Raw genomic sequence first — 17,571 nt, 5'->3', positions numbered from 1 at the left:
GATGATTCGAGTGAGTTGCCTGTTGTGATATCAAAGATCCTAGCTAAAAAATAAGTGAGAAAAGGTTACGATACTTATCTTGCGTATGTACTAGATACAAAAATGTCTGAATCAAAGATTGAATCATTACTAGTGGTTTGTGAATATTCGGATGTGTTTCTAGAAGAGTTACTTGGTTTGCCACTAATCAGAGAAGTTGAGTTTGCTATTGAATTAGTACTGGGAACATCACCGATATCGATAGCTCTGTACAGAATAGCTCCAATAGAATTGAAAGAATTGAAAGTTTAGTTGCAAGAGTTAATAGATAGAGGTTTTGTACGACGTAGTTTTTCATCCTAGGGTGCACCAGTTCAATTCGTAAAAAAGAAAGATGGATCGATGAGACTATGTATTGACTATTGTCAGCTTAACAAAGTTACGATTAAGAATAAATATCTTCTGCTGAGAATTAATAATTTGTTCGATCAATTGAAAGTAGTAACAATATTTTTGAAGATTGATTTGAGATTTGTTATTATCAGTTGCGGGTTAAAGATTTAGATGTGCCAAAAACTGCGTTCAGAACCAGGTAAGGGCATTATGAATTTCTTGTTATGCCATTCGGATTAACTAATGCTCCTGCAGTATTTATGGATTTGATGAATCGAATCTGTAGATCGTATTTGGATAGATTATTTGTTGTATTCATTGATGACATTCTGATCTACTCCCGAGATGAATCTGAGCATGTTGAACATTTGAGGATTGTATTACTGGAAACACGAAAATATACACACTTTTTATGCCATTTTTAACTTAATTCATGATGTTTCGGTAAAATTCTTGTCAAAAAATATATAATTATTATAAAATAATTAAATTGAACTTAAATTATTAACATGTTGAATTTTACTTAATTTTATAATAAATTTTGATTAATTTTGATCATTTTTGACAAATTCGCACAAAGGGCGAAAAACGGCAAGGCAAACACTACTAGAAGTGCAAAACCGAGAAGCAATTTTGAAGCATCAAGGAGAAATAATTTTTTAGCCTAGGATAGTCCAAATTATGTGTACCAATTCATAATATAATAAATTTTAATTTTAATCCAATTTCATTTCAGTTAAATAAATTATTGTTAATTAATTATGAAAAGAGGTCCAGTTGAGCTAAACCGAGAAAATTGATCCAACCGGGCACTGGGCAGCCCAAACCATCCCACATGCTGACCCAATCAGCTTATTTGGTTGATTATTTGGGTTACAGAATGGCCCTTGAAGACTCATTTAGTTTGCATTTAAACCTCTACCTAAAAATAGTATGTTTGAAATATTCAAACATACCACATGTGTGGTCGGCTATGGGGGGAGTCTTTGGATACTGATTTTGGCTATTTTTATCAGCCTTCTCAACCTATGAATAGCCTCTTTGGCTGCTCACTTCAAACACACCTCAACTTTTTCATCTCTTCTATTCTCTCTCTATTTTCTCTCTTCATTTCCCGTCCATTTTTCTTTATCCTCTCGCCGATTCCACCTTTTTAAAAAGAGTCATTCAACCACCAGTTGGTGTAGCATTAAAGTTTTTGTAGTAGCCTTGGTTTGACAAGAACAAGCAGAGAAGGAAGAGTGAAGCAAACCAATCAAGCCAAGGAGAAACACTAGATTTGATTCTTTTTCACTATACTTTTAATTTTTTTTGTTATTATAATGAACATGTCTATGTTTATGATGTTGAAATTTTTAAGTTAATAAATATGGCTTAAATTTCATTCGTGTTAGGTTGATTGCATTTCATCTACTTAATTTATTAAAATTGTAACATCCCAAAATAGGGCCTAGTCAGAACAATGGTTTTGGGACCACAAATCTGATGTTAAAATGTTTGTTTTATGATTATTATGAGGTCTAGAATATGAGAATATGCATGTATTAAAGTTTCATGAAGAAATTCTCTGAGTAAGGTGTCCAATTGGAAAAATAAGGACCAAATTGAATAAATTGTAAAACTTGGATTCTGGAAGCAATTTGTTTGAAATTGCTTAAGATTATTAATTATAAGGTCTTAAAGAGAAATTTTCCCAATTTCTAAGTTTTTGGAAAAAATGGACATGTATGGGTAAAATTAGAAAGAAATGGCTTAATGGCATTTTAGTCATTTGACTAATTAATGAAATTAAATGGAAAATGAAGGCAAAAATCAGCCATTCTTCTCCCTCATCCAGCTGAATTTCTCAAGCCCTCCATAGTTAGGGTTTTCAACATTTTCAAGCCCAATAGTAAGTGCTCCCAAGCCCTGTTTTTATTGTTCTTTGTATTTTTAAAATCCCGGTAGCTTACTCTCTCCATTTCTACCCATATTTTGAGTTAGGGTTCATGTTTGCAAAGTGACCCATGTGTGACAAGTTTATTCTTTGATGTTTTATAGAGGAACATGAAAGTTGGATGTGTGTTAAACATATTTTTTTAGGTGATTTTCATGAAAAAGCCCTAAAAGGACCTTTTTGCAAAAGGTGTAAAAAATGTGGTAGAAAAGTGAAATAATGGAAAGTGTGGGATGCCATAAGAGGGAAAAACATTCGGCTAGGCTTGAATAATGTAGAAAATTCATGCATATCATTATACGAGTCTAGGGACGAAATTGTAAAAATGTGAAAGGTTAGGGAAAAATGGTCAATTTTGTTTGGGAGTGAAATTTAGACTCGAAACGAATAATGTGAGGTATTAATGATTCATTTTTATTGTTATAGACCCCGTGGAACAAATTCCGGAGGTCGATCGAGGAAAATGAAAGGTTTTAGAATAACCAAAACACGAAACTGAAACAAGTACCAGGTAAGTTCGAATAACTTAAATTAAATTCTTATTTTACTTAATTGCACATGATATGAATGCATGATAACTAATTATAATGATGGCATGAAAATCCATGAAATGTGTTAATAATAATGACATGAAAATAAATGTCCTGGTTGAGGTCAAAAGGGAGATTCGATGGATAAACCATGACTTACATGACTTGAGATCCTGCATGTGTTGCAGAAAAGGATTTAGCCTAGACGGTAATCCGTTAATCCCAAATATAGAAAGGAACTAGCTCGGATGGGTGTTCCTTGAGTGATTGAGCCTCCTGAAGAATATGTGTGTATTGTGGATTTAGCTTGGATGGGTAATCCAATTAGGGTTTGAATTTAGCCTGGACTGGTAATTCAGATTCAAGCTCATTAAGGGTGTTAGTCACTATAAGGGATTTAGCCTAGACTGGTAATCCCGACATCACCCTATGAGTTTACATTGCGGGGTATTTAGCCTGGACTGGTAATCCCGCCGAAGATGTGAGGTTCGCGGGAGTGTGTACTTGATATGATCGCTCTTATGACTCGACGGTAAATGGAAAATCCATCAAGATTTCTAAGAAACTCAATAGGATTAACATGAGATGTAAAAATGAAATTGTTGGATGATGAGCTCATCTAAGACAAATTACATGGTGCACTGTTATAAGACTAACTTGTTACTGAGTGTATATGATAGAGAAACCATTCCATGCTTGTTCGCTTTATTGCCTAATATGGTTGTATGTTAATTAATCGATAATTTTACTTTCCAGTTGTTCGGGCTTACTAAGCATGTAAATGCTTACCCCTCTCTTTTTCCTGTCTTACAGAGCTCGTGGACTCGCGAAGATTGGGAGACGGTTGGAGAATCAACACACTATCATATTGATTGATGTAAATCGCGATAATTTTTAAATTTATGATTGATCGTACTTGAAAGCTAACTATTATCACGATGAAGGCAAGCACACCTATAGAACAGTAGTATAGTTTATAGCAAGAACGGAATGTCGAACCCACAGGAACTAAAAGTACTAGTATTAACTCTCTTTTTATTATCTAGCTTAAAATAAAGAGGTTTGTCATCTAAATTAATTAACTAAACTAAGAATGCATAGGAAGAAAATTGGGGAAATACTTTTGGGAGAAAAACTGATTGATTTGGACAATACCCAAGAAAAATCCACCTAAACTTCACTTGTTATTTGACTCTGAATCAGATGATTTATTCACTTGACTTGATCCGTAGAAATCCCTAAGTTATATTATTATCTCTCTCGAGACTAACAATGTCTAACCCTAGGTTGATTAATTGAAATCTCTTTCTAATTAAAGCCCCTAGTGTTGCATTAACTCGATCTATGGATTCCCTTATTAGGTTTCATCCTTATCCGGCAAAATTATGTCGCCCTATGTCTAGGGGTGCAATCAACTCTGCTTAATTATTCTAGATCTACTCTTAGATAGGGACTTTTGCTCCTCTGAATAAGCACTTCAATACTTGAATCAATATCCTGGAATATTAAAACAAGAATTAAGAACTCATGATTAAGAACAAGTCAAATATTTATCATATAATTCAAAAAATAATAACAAGATCCATCTTAGGTTTCATTCTCCTTAGGTATTTAGGGGATTTAGTTCATAAGTGTAAAAGAAAACATCTCAGAAGAATAATGATAACAAAACATAAAGAAACCCAAAATCCAGAAGGAATTTGAAGGGAGATCTTCAGTCTTGAAGGGGGATTCGACTTCTGAGATGGATCAATCGGCTTTCTTTGAGTAATCCCTTGCCTCCTACTCCGTGTGTGTCCCTTCTGGGTACCTCCTGGGGTGTTTATATAGGCTTTAGTATGCTTCAAAACCCTCAAGAGTGGCCCTTTCCGAATAGAACTAAACTTGGGCTCGACAGGGACACGCCCGTGTGAGGTGGCTTAGGCCGTGTTGCAATCAGTTAAATAGACACGGGCGTGTGAGCTACCCGTGTGAGGGAGCCCAGGCCGTGTTGATTTCCTACGTTGACCCGTTTTCTTTGTTTCTGGCCTATTTCTCACTCTTTTTACTCTCTTATGCTCACCTAAGTATAAAACATGAAATTAAAGGATTAGGAGCATCGAATTCACCATATCTAAGGATAATTCTTCCAAAAATATGCTAAGCCTGGGATAAAAATATGTATAAATTACGATTTATCAAATACCCCGACACTTAAGTGTTTGCTTGTCCTCAAGCAAAATCCTCAACTCACAATCAAAATAAATTCTTCTTAACTTATAATTCCAATCAATAATATCTTAAAATAATCCATAAGTAATCATACATTGAGAATTTAGCTAGAAGAACATCAAAGTTTCAAACACTCCAAGTTTAACATTTTATCACGAAAACATAGGTGTCTCCCCTCATATAAGTAAGCACCTTTAATTCAAAATATCATGGACTTTAACATCCTCACTAAGACTTCACTTAAATCACTCGAGGTGTTTAAGGGCAACAAGTTAAGCACTTAACAGTCAATATGAAAAATTATTACCATAGGCTTGCGTGAAAATCAAATCTGCACCACTATAAATTGAGATGAAACATCAATCAAAAGGCCTTTAGAGGGTTCTAATGTGGCTTTGGTTAGGGGGTATTGTCACAAGCTGAAAGAAAAGATTAGAATCAAGATTGAATTGAAAAATTACCTAATTAGAAAATTTTAAAACTGAAAAATTACATTCCTAATCAAAAGATTCTAGAATTGAGCTTTTCTTCATGGTATATGGAATTAAATACTTAAGCTAAAAACAAAGAATTACTACTAATATGTATGTATGTATGTGTTTCTTTTTAAGAACAAGTCAAATATTATAGAACTTTGCTAAAAATAAAACATAGCTAAGCAATTTATTCAAATCGAATCTCGACAAAAATAGGGATCAAATTAATTAAGGGGATTTCAACAGTAATGGGTTATGGGTTAATATTGAGGGTAAATCAATGAATAGCTTGTTAGGCTCAAGGGGGGTTCAATAAGGGTTAATTATGGAGGTAGGATTTTATGGAGTGAGTGGGTTAAACCTAGGTGCCTTTATCATCTCAATATATCAAATCAAAGTTGTGGTCTTGACATGCATAATCAAGCAAGTTCTAGAATAACAATTCGATATTGACGCACTCAAAGCAACAATAAAAGTGAGCATTAAAGAAATAATATATGCTGTAAAGGCTCAAGATCTCACAAAAATTATGGATTTTTGATGTTAAACCTGTGAATTTCAACTAAAGATAATACCTAAACTTGGGGAAACAACATAAAAATTTTTAATTGTCAAAAATCAACTTTATCATGCTTGATTCTCCAATTCCTTAAAGTCTAACAGTCAATGCATAAATGCCTATTTTTTAATTCAAGACATATCAATAAAAATCATAAATTAATCAAAATTCATTCTAATAATGATATGAAAAGATTATTTGAGAATAAGGTAAAATTCAGGGATTTTTCTGATAATGATATAAATATCCCCCCCACACTTAAGATGTACATTGTCCTCAATGTACAAAGATATATAATAGCGATATAAATATAATATCAAAAGAGAGGAAGAAAAGTGAAACTGCCCTGAGATTGTGGATGAAATCCTTGGATTAGCTAGAGCGAGAATTGAAGATAAAGCTGAAGGAAAACCATGATTCTGAGGGATAAATGAGAAGACACTACTTTGAAGGAGAATTAAGGGAATAATTCGATGATTACCATAAAGATAGGTAGAGTTTAAAAATATAAAACATGAGTGTTGAAAAAAAATAGAAATAAAAGTAAAGAAAATAAAAATAAAACGAGTTTAAAAAGAGGCACGGCATGTCTCCCAACACTGGTCTCACATGGCCGTGTCACATGCCCATGTGGCTCGCGTCCAGCCTATGTTTATCTCGAAATAAGGAATCACCACATGGCCTAAGGACACGCCCGTGTGTATAGGTCGTGTAGTCACTTGGTCGTATCGCACGACCATGCGCGATGTGGTTCGCTTCTCCCACATTCGTGAATATATGCGTATCACCGTGTTAGTTTGACAGTATTGGCCACGGCTTCTAGACACGGGCGTGTTAAATGCCCGTGTTGTTTTGGAAGTTTCGACCACGATTTATAGACAAGGGTGTTTCGTACGCCCGTGTTGATTTGACAAAATTTCCCAGGGCCATGTCGCACAGCCGTGGTAATGTATCGAATCCCGTGTTGGGAAAAATTTTACTCTATTTTTACACGGCTGTATCGCACGGCCGTGTCAACTCCCATAGTGTGAGCACGGCCTAAAGCACGCCTATGTGCCTGGCAGTGTGAATGTAGAAAACCTGTGTTTAAGGACTCAGTTAGTGATTTAGATGTTAAAAACTAAAACTTAAAGAAATCAGCACTGTTAGTGCTCAGGTTGCCTCCCTAGAAGCGCTTATTTATAGTCTAAGCTTGACTTACCTCAATTTCGTGTGATTACGGTGGATTAAGGAGTTGAAACTCCTCACCTCTGCTATCAATTTTATCAAAATAAGGTTTGAGTCAAGTATTATTTACCTTAAAAGTCCCAAACACAGTATGTGTTACCTCGACTGTACCATATGGGAAGATGTTCATTATCGTGAAGAGAGTTGCTCTATTTGTATTATGCTCTAGAGTATCAATTCGAGGTTCATTTTCATCTAACAATACTTTGTCCCCAACTTTAATTTTCTTCATTTCATCCCTATGTTCATTGTGGTGTCGCTTCAATTTTTCGTGTGCTTTTGGCTTTTTCTTGACAGGTGTTCGCCATTCATCTAGTTCTTCTATCTATAGCCTTCGTTCTTCATAGATGGGTCCTTTTTTGTTACTTGAACAAGGCTCATTTATGCTCATTAAAGTGTTTCCTGCAAAGAAGGTTGCACCACGTGATCAGTATTAGTAACACGATTTATACAACCACCCTCAATATTTGATTTGTTACTCGAATTACGAGCTTGAAGAGTGATTGTTTCAACACCCACACGAAGTGTGAGTTCACCTGTACTAACTTCAATAATGGTTCTAGCAGTTGCTAAAAAGGGTCATCCTAAAATCAAAGGTATGTTACTATCCTCTTCCATATCTAAAACAAAAAAGTCTACTAGGTATATAAATTTATCGATTTTAACAAGAACATCTTCGATGGTACCCTTAGGAAATCGAATGGTTTTATCAGCCAATTGAGTGCTCATCCTGGTTTGTTTGGGTTTCCCAAGACCTAGTTGTTTAAACATTTTATAAGGCATAACATTAATGCTCGCCCCTAAATCAGCCAATGCATTATTCGCGTTCAAACTACCAATCAAACAAGGAATCGTAAAACTCCCTGGATCTTTCAACTTGTTGGGTAGCTTATTCTGTAGAACGACTAAGCAAACTGCATTCAACTCTACATGCGACGCCTCATCCAACTTCTGTTTATTTGCTAAAAGCTCCTTTAAAAATTTAACTACATTTGGCAACTGTGAAAGAGCTTCAATAAATGGTAAGTTGATGTGTAATTTCTTTAATAGTTTAAGGAATTTAACAAATTGTTCATCCGTGTGGTCTTTTCTTGTTGCACTGGGGTATGGCACACGAGGTTTGTACTCTCTACTTATCGGTTTTTGTTTATTGTGGTCCACCTCACCTTTACCTTTACTCGCCACAATTCCTTACCTTGGTTCTGGTTCAGGTTCGACTAAGCTTTCTTCATCTTGAGTGGTAATCGCATTAATCTGCTCCATTGGGTTAAACTCAGTGTTACTTGGTAGGCTACCTTGTGGTCGTTCAGAAATTAGTTTGGCAAGCTGGCCTATTTGAGTTTCGAGCCCTTGGATCGACGCTTGTTGATTCTTAAATGCTGTTTCGGTATTCTAGAAACGAGTCTCTGACACTGAGATAAATTTCGTTAGCATCTCCTGAAGGTTTGGCTTCTTTTCCTGCTGGTAAGGTGGTTGTTGAAAACTTGGGGGATGTTGTGGCCTTTGATTTCTTTAACCACCCCATGAGAAATTGGGATGGTTCCTCCAACCTGTATTATAAGTGTTACTATATGGGTTATTTTGAGGTCTAGAATTATTATTACTCATATATTGAACTTGTTCCTCCTCGGTGCTAAGGTTGAAGGATTGATATTCTGTGTACGCTCCTCCTCCATGTGAATCACACCTCATAACTAGATGTACCTGAGTAGAACCATATAAATCGTCAATCTTTTTATTTAAAAGTTCTACCTGGTTAGATAACATAGTAACTGCATCGAGGTTGAAAACATCAGCTACTTTTGTCGGCTTTGTTCTCATGACTTGCTACTGATAGTTATTCAGTGACATCTCTTCAATAAATTCATAAGCCTCTTCAGGTGTTTTATTATTGATAGTCCCACCAGCAGCTGCGTCAATCATCTGTCTAGTCGAAGGATTCAGGCCATTGTGAAAACTTTAAACTTGTAGCCAGAGTGGTAACCCATGGTGAGGGCGCCTTCTCAATAGATCCTTGTATCTCTCCCATGTATCATAGAGTGTTTCTAGATCCATCTGCACAAAAGAAGAGATATCATTCCTCAATTTAGTCATTTTAGCCGGCGAAAAATATTTAAGTAAAAACGTTTCAGTCATTTGTTCCCAAGTAGTGATTGACCCTCGTGGTAACGAGTTCCACCACTGTTCAGCCTTGTTCCTCAATGAAAAGGGAAATAACCGAAGGTGAATGGCATCATAAAAAATGCCATTGATATTAAACGTGTCGCAAAACTCTCGAAAGTTCGCCAAATGAGCATTTGGATACTCATCCTGCAAACCATCTAACTGAACAAACTGTTGTATCATTTTAATCGTGTTAGGTTTCAGTTCAAAATTATTTGCAGCAACAACAGGTCTAACTATACTCGATTCGGTTCCTATTAAATTAGGTTTCGCATAATCATACATAGTACGAGGGGAAGAATTCTGATTTATTGGATCTGCAGCAACCACAGGAGGAAGCTGATTATTCTGATTTTCAGCCATTTCCTCGGTTGTGGTTTGAATATCGTCCTCTTGTCCTTCCTCTATGTCATGGAGGCTTCGCCTAATTTCTCTTCGATTTCTACGAGCTGTGTGTTCTATCTTACTATCAAAAAGTAATGGTCCCGATGGGTTTCTTCTAGTCATAAACTATAAAAACCTGCCAGAAGGAAAAAGAAAATTTAGTAACAAAAATCAAAATAAAATTTAAATTACAATAAAATAAATGGCTAAAGTAATAAAAATTAAGTGTTCCTAATATCTTAGATCCACAGCAACGGCTCCAAAAACTTGATTGATGTAAATCATGATAAGTTTTAAATTTATGATTGATCGTACTTGAAAACTAACTGTTATCACGATGAAGGCAAGCGCACCTATCGAACAGTAGTATAGTTTATAGCAAGACCTGAATGTCGAACCCACAAGAACTAAAAGTACTAGTATTAACTATCATTTTATTATCTAGCCTAAAAATAAAGGGGTTTTTTTTATCTAAATTAATTAACTAAACTAAGAATGCACAGAAAGAAAATTGGGGAAATATTTTTGGGAGAAAAACTAATTGATTTGGATAATACCCAAGGAAAAATCCACCTAAACTTCACTTGTTATTTGACTCTAAATCAGATGATTTATTCACTTGACTTGATCCGTAGAAATCCCTAAGTTATATTGTTATCTCTCTCGAGACTAAAAACGTCTAACCCTAGGTTGATTAATTGAAATCTCTTTCTAATTAAAACCCCTAGTGTTGCATTAACTCGATCTATGGATTCTCTTATTAGGTTTCACTCTAATTCGGCAAAATTATGCTGCCCTATGTCTAGGGGTGCAATCAACTCCGCTTAATTATTCTAGATCTACTCTTAGATAGGGACTTTTGCTCTTCTGAATAAGCACTTCAGTACTTGAATCAATATCCTGGAATATTAAAGCAAGAATTAAGAACTCATAATTGAGAACAAGTCAAATATTTATCATATAATTCATAAAATTATAACAAGATCCATCTTAGGTTTCATTCCCTTAGGTATTTAGAAGATTTAGTTCATAAGTGTAAAAGAAAGCATCTCAGAAGAATAATGATAACAAAACATAAAGAAACCCAAAATTCCAGAAGGAAATTGAAGGGAGATCATTAGTCTTGAAGGGGGATCCGGCTTCTGAGATGGATCAATCAGCTTTCTTCGAGTAATCCCTTGCCTCTTACTCCATGTGTGTCCCTTCTAAGTACCTCCTAGGGTGTTTATATAGGCTTTAGTATTCTTTAAAACCCTCAAGAGAGGCCCTTTCCAAATAGAGCTAAACTTGGGCTCGATAGGGACACGCCCGTTTGACACGCCAATGTGAGGTGGCTGATGAACGCCAAATTATACATATTTTTACCCCAAATACTTAGCATATTTATGGATGTTTATCACTAGATTTGTGGATTTTGGTGCTCTTAATCTGGTTATTTCATGTTTTGTACCCAGGAGAGCACCAAGAGTCAAAAGGAGCCAAAAACGAGCTAAAAAGGGACAAATCGAACCAAATCGAGAAGATGACACGGCCTAAGCCTTGCCATACGGGCTGTTTACATGCCCGTGTCTTTCGAGGGTGTCGACCAAGGCTTTCACGATTCACACGGCCTGACCATTGACCCACACGACTGTGTGCAATTTAACGGATCGAACACGACCTAGCAATCACGTTACACGGTCGCGGCACATGGGCGTGCCCATTTTTCAAAGAGTTGTATTTTAGATGGAAAAGGATACTTAGGGAGGAAGAAAGCCAATCCAAAGCCTATATAAACACCCTAAGTATGACTTAGAGAAGGCGGCTCCCCTCTAGAACTTTTCTGAGGAACAAAACCACATGTCGAGAATTACTTGAAGGAAGCCAGACGATCCATCCTAAAAGCCGGGGCTACTCCAAGACTAAAGATCTCTCTCAGAATTTCTTCAGGGGTTTTAAAGTTTTCTTTATGTTTTGTTATTTTCATGATTTTGAGATGTACTCTTATTTTATTATGAACTAAATCTCTTAGATACCTAAGGGGTTTGAAACCTATGATGGATCTTGTTTTTATTATCTGAACTGTATGATAAATACTTGATTTGTTCTTAATTATGTGTCTTAATGCTTAAGTTAATATTCCGGGTATTAATTCATGATTTGATGTGCTTATACGGAGGAGAAAAAGTCCCTGTCTAAGAGTAGATTTGGCGTAATTAAGCAGAGTTGATTGAACGCCTAGAAATAGGGTTATGAGATTTTGCTGGATTAGGGTGAAACCTAATATAGGAGTCCATAGATTGATTTACTGCTTCCCTAGGGGTTTTAATTAAGAAAGAAATTTCGATTAATTCAACTGAGGGTTAGGTGTTATTAGTATCGAAAGAGATAATAATATAGGTTAGGGAGTCTCACGGATCAAGTCAAGTGAATAAATCGTCTGGTTCAGAGTCAGATAACCAGAGAAATCTAGGTGCATTCCTCCTTGGGTGTCGTCTTTATCAATTACTTTTCTCCAAGTCTTTTTCCAATCTTTATCTCTACTTTAGTTTAGTTAGTTAATTAGTTAATAAACAACCCTCCTTATTTCTAGGTTAAATAATAAAAAGATAGTTATTACTAGTATTTTTGGTTCCCTTGGGTACGATATCCCGGTCTTGCCATTACTATACTATTGTTTGATAGGTGCGCTTGCCTTTTTATCATGATAATAGTTAGTCTACGTTTAATCTTCATTATAAATATTTATTACTTGTTACAAATCACACGATCAGAGGCTTAGGCTGTGTTGCAATCTGTTAAATAGACACGGGCATGTGAACTACCTGTGTGAGGAAGTCTAGGCCGTGTTGATTTCCTACGTTGAACCATTTTCTTCTTTTTTGGCCCGTTTCTTGCTCTTTTTACTCTCTTATGCTCACCTAAGTATAAAACATGAAATTAAAGGATTAGGAGCATTGAATTCACCATATCTAAGGATAATTCTTCCAAAAATGTGCTAAGTATGGGATAAAAATATGTATAAATTACGATTTATCACATATTGTTTAGCTTTGGTATATAGATACTCTTATTTTGTTCAATGGCATGTATAGGGATTTTGTCATTTTGTTATATGTGTCTTTTGATTAGCCAATACAAAGCCTTGTAAAGGTATACATATTCACTTGTATGTGGCCATGGAATTGGCTCATATTGATGTAGGTTATGACCTACAAATTTTATGCATGATTGTGTTCAGTTGTGCTAGTGAGGATGAAATATGGTATATCACATTTAAACACATGTAATGTAACCAAATCACATGGGATGGCTAGACCATAACTGACAATGAGTTATAATAATGAGCCAACCTTAAAAGTGTTATAAAGCATAGAAAGCCTTAGTACAAAAGGAATAACCTAGCATGTGTAAAACCGATGAGATGAGGTTTACATGCAATGAGGTTTATTAAGGTCATTTAAGAGTATAATTAGGCCATGTTAAATATCATTGGAGTCTATAAGTGAGAGTGAATGTTAGAAGGTGACCAAAGGCTTAGAAAATAGCCTAACAAAGTCCATACTGGTAGACACAGGCGTGTGTCTAGGCCGTGTGCTACACACGAATCGTTCTATGGGCGTGTGGTATGGTCGTGTGTCCTCTACACCTAAAAATTTTAAGTTAGAATGCATGGTAGTAAACACATGGGTAGAGACACGGCCGTGTGTCTCAACCGTGTGGAGGGCACGACCTAGCACACGGGCATGTGTCTTGGCCATGTGCCCTTAAATGCATGCTGACGCCATAAACAGAATGCTCAAATTTTTGGACACGGGCGACCACACTGGTATGTTTAGGCCGTGTGAACGACATGGGTTAGGGACACGGGCGTGTGCTTGGCCATGTGAAAACCCCTATAGGTATGAAATAGAAAATAAATTCAATTAATTCAATACGGGTAGGGGACACGGGTGTGTCCTAAAGCACACGGTCGTGTGCATTGCCTCCACACGGGTGTGTGAGGCTTGACTAAGAAAATTTTTCAGGAACTTTCTTGGGTCCTCGGTTTAGTCCCAGACCGTACTCATAGTATGTTCAGTGCCTTGTACACCTATAATAGGTACATTAAGATGTCGTTGATTGGTTTTATATTGGAATGAAATTTTATAATCTGTATTTTCTCAAAATGTCTGAGTACACGTCTGGTAACGCCTCTTACCGAGTCCTACTCTCGGGTATGGGTAAGGAGGTGTTACATTTAGTGGTATCAGAGCTACGATTTAGTCAGTTCTAGAACTACCGTAGAAGAGTATTGAGTTTCGCTATACATGCCATTATACGAACGTTGGTAGTGTGACATCTCCTAACTGCTTAATTGTCTTTAAATATAGTAAATGTCTTCCAATCATGCACAAGATGAGTCCGGGAGAGCCAAGAGCCATACTCCAGCTTCCGTACAACGAGTTATTTCTAGTAGTAGTAGAAGGCCTATATCTGAAGGCCAGGAAGAGGCTAGGGCCGCATTCTTTGACATGATGGATGAGTGGTTTGGGGATTATTTGAGAAATTGCCCCAACATGATGAGGAAGTGCCACGAGGTATGGCACCTATGAGAATTGGTAAAACCTTTGTAGTCAAGCTTAAAAAGTACAGAGCTGAGGAATTTAGAGCTAAGATTGATGATGATATTGAACGAGTCGAGTTCTAGCTCAAGAACACTATACGAGTGTTGGATGAAATATTGTGCACACCTGAGGAGTGTTTAAAGTGTGCAGTATCTCTTCTGAAGGATACTGCATACCACTAGTGGAAGACCGTATCTTCAGTGGTACTTAAGGAAAACATCACTTAGGAATTTTTCCAAGCGGAGTTTAAGAAAAAATAGATCAGTCAGAGGTTCCTAAACTCAAAACAAAAGGAGTTCCTGGAACTCAAATAAGGAAATACGACTGTATCGGAATATGAAATGGAGTTTGTAAGACTAAGTCAGTGTGCGACTGAATGGGTTCAAATAGAGTCAGAAATGTGCAAATGCTTCCAGAAAGGTATGAACAAGGAAATCAAGTTGTTAATTGGAATCCTAGAGATACGAGAGTTTGCTGCATTAGCTTATCAGGCCAAGAAGGCCGAAGAGCTCAATAATAAAATGAAGCAAGCTAAGAGAAAAGCTCGAGTTTTGAGCAAGAGATCCAGTGGTAGGGCGCTCTCATTTTTCACAAAGAAATCAAGAAGCCAATACGAACGTTCCAGTACATCGGTAGGATATTTAGCTAGAGTAAGAGGCTCCAAATGATGTAATCAGAAGTCTTCTTCCCTGATGGTGACTAATGTGGGAAATGTTGATGACCAAAAGCCGAAGTGTAAAAGCTGCAATAAATTTCACTTCAGAAAGTGCTGAATAAAGAGTAGTGCGTGTTATACATGTGGTTCTCTTGACCACTTCCTCAGAGATTGCCCAGAGTGAATCGATAAAGAGGTGGAAGTAGCCCCGAAGTCGAGTGCTCCTATTTCACGAGGTAAACCTCTGAGATATCCTTGAAGTGCTAGTGGCAGTCGAGTTGTGGCCAAAGACACTATGTTAAGGTGATATCGATCTGACCCCTCTTACGTGATTTCATCGACGGAGATTGAAATTAGGTTGGACATGACCTATGGTGAAGAGCTGGTCAAAATTTTTGCTCGAGAAGTCAAACAATTAAGGAATAAGAATATAGCCTTGGTAAAAGTTTTATGGCATCGACATGGTGTGGAAGAGGCTACATGGGAGCCTGAAGAAACCATGAGGAGCCAATATCCGAACCTGTTTACTGGTAAGACTTTCGAGGATGAAAGTCCCTAAGGGGGGAGAAATGTAACATCCCAAAATAGGGCCTAGTCGAAATAGTGGTTTTGGGACCACAGATCTGACTTTGAAATGTTTTATTTATGATTATTATGAGGTCTAGAATATGAGAATATACATGTGTTAAAGTTTCAGGAAGAAATTCTCTGAGTAAGGTGTCCAATTGGAAATTAAGGACCAAATTGAATAAATTGTAAAACTTGGACTCTAGAAGAAATTTGTATAAAATTGATTTAGATTATTAATTAGAAGGTTTTAAAGAGCAATTTTTTGAATTTCTAAGTTTTTGGACAAAAATGGACTTGTATGAATAAAATTAGAAAGAAAGGGCTCAAGGGCATTTTGGTCATTTGGCTAATTAATGAAATAAAATGGGATAATGAAGGCAAAAATCAGCCATTCTTCTCCCTCATCTAGCTGAATTTCTCAAGCCCTCTATAGCTAGGGTTTTCAATATTTTCAAGCTTAATAGTAAGTGCTCCCAAGCCTCGTTTTTAATATTATTCGTATTTTTAAAATCCTAATAGCTTACTCTCTCCATTTCTACCCATATTTTGAGTTAGGGTTCACGTTTGCAAAGTGAACCATGTGTGACATGTTTATTCTTTGATGTTTTATAGAGGAATATGAAAGTTGGATGTGTGTTAAACATATTTTTCTAGGTGATTTTCATGAAAAACCCCTAAAAGGACCTTTTTGCAAAAGGTGTAAAATATGTGGTAGAAATGTGAAATAATGGAAAATGTAGGTTGCCATAAGAGGGAAAAACATTCGGCTAGGCTTGGATAATGTAGAGAATTCATGCATCTGATAGGGGGAAAATGGTCAATTTTGTTTGGGGGTAAAATTTAGACTTGAAAAGAAGAATGTGAGGTATTAATGATTCATTTTGATTGTTATAGACCCCGAGGAACAAATTTCATAGGTCGATTGAGGAAAATGAAAGGTTTCAGAGTAAATGAAACAAGAAACCGAAACGAGTACCAGGTAAGTTCGAAGAACTTAAAGTAAACTCTTATACTTAATTGCATGTGTTATGAATGCATGATAACTGATTATAATGATGGCATGAAAATCCATGAAATGTGTTAATAATAATGACATGAAAATAAATGTCCCAGTTGCGGTCAAAAAGGGAGATTCATTGGATAAACCATGGCTTACATGACTTGAGATCCTGCATATGTTGCAGAAAAGGATTTAGCCCAGACGGTAATCTGTTGATCTCAAATATAGTAAGGATCTAACCCAGACTGGTAATCTCGATATCACCCTATGAGTTTACATTGCGGGAGATTTAGCCTGGACTGGTAATCACGCCATAAGATATGAGGTTCGCGAGAGTGCGTACTTGAGACGATCGCTCTTATGACTTGACGATAAATGAAAAATCCATCGAGATTTCTGAGAAACTCAACGGGATTAACATGAGATGTAAAAATGGAATTGTTGGATGATGAGCTCATCTAAGACAATTTACATGGTGCATTGTTATGAGACTAACTTGTTGACTAAGTGTATATGATAGGGAAACCATTCCATGCTTGTTGGTTGTATTGCCTAATATTGTTGTTTGCTAATTAATCGGTAAGTTTATTTTCCAGTTGTTGGGGCTTACTAAGCATATAAATGCTTACCCTCTCTTTTCCCTGTCTTACAGAGCTCGTGGACTTGCGAAGATTGGGAGACGATTGGAGAATCAACACACTATCATCTTGTCTAGCTTTGGTATATAGATACACTTATTTTGTTCAATGGCATGTATGGGGCTTTTGTAATTTTGTTATATGTATCATTTGATTAGCCAATACGAAGGCTAGTAAAAGTATACATATTCACTTGTATGTGGCCATGGAATTGGCTCATATTGATGTAGGTTATTACCTACAAATTTTATGCATGCTTGTGTT

The 17,571-nt window shown here is 36.3% G+C and overlaps 1 non-coding gene across 1 annotated transcript; it reads left to right on the top strand.

The window, feature by feature from the left end:
• The first annotated feature begins 9,292 nt into the window (after nt 1-9,292).
• LOC121207853 (small nucleolar RNA R71) lies at nt 9,293-9,399 on the top strand. The gene has a single exon (XR_005902968.1). It is a non-coding gene; the product is annotated as a small nucleolar RNA R71 (small nucleolar RNA).
• The last annotated feature ends 8,172 nt before the right edge of the window (nt 9,400-17,571 follow it).

The sequence above is a fragment of the Gossypium hirsutum genome, chromosome A01 (genome assembly GCF_007990345.1).
Source record: "Gossypium hirsutum isolate 1008001.06 chromosome A01, Gossypium_hirsutum_v2.1, whole genome shotgun sequence".
Lineage (NCBI taxonomy): Eukaryota > Viridiplantae > Streptophyta > Magnoliopsida > Malvales > Malvaceae > Gossypium > Gossypium hirsutum.
Note: the sequence above shows the minus strand (reverse complement) of the source record. Positions and strands in the feature narration are given on the sequence as shown.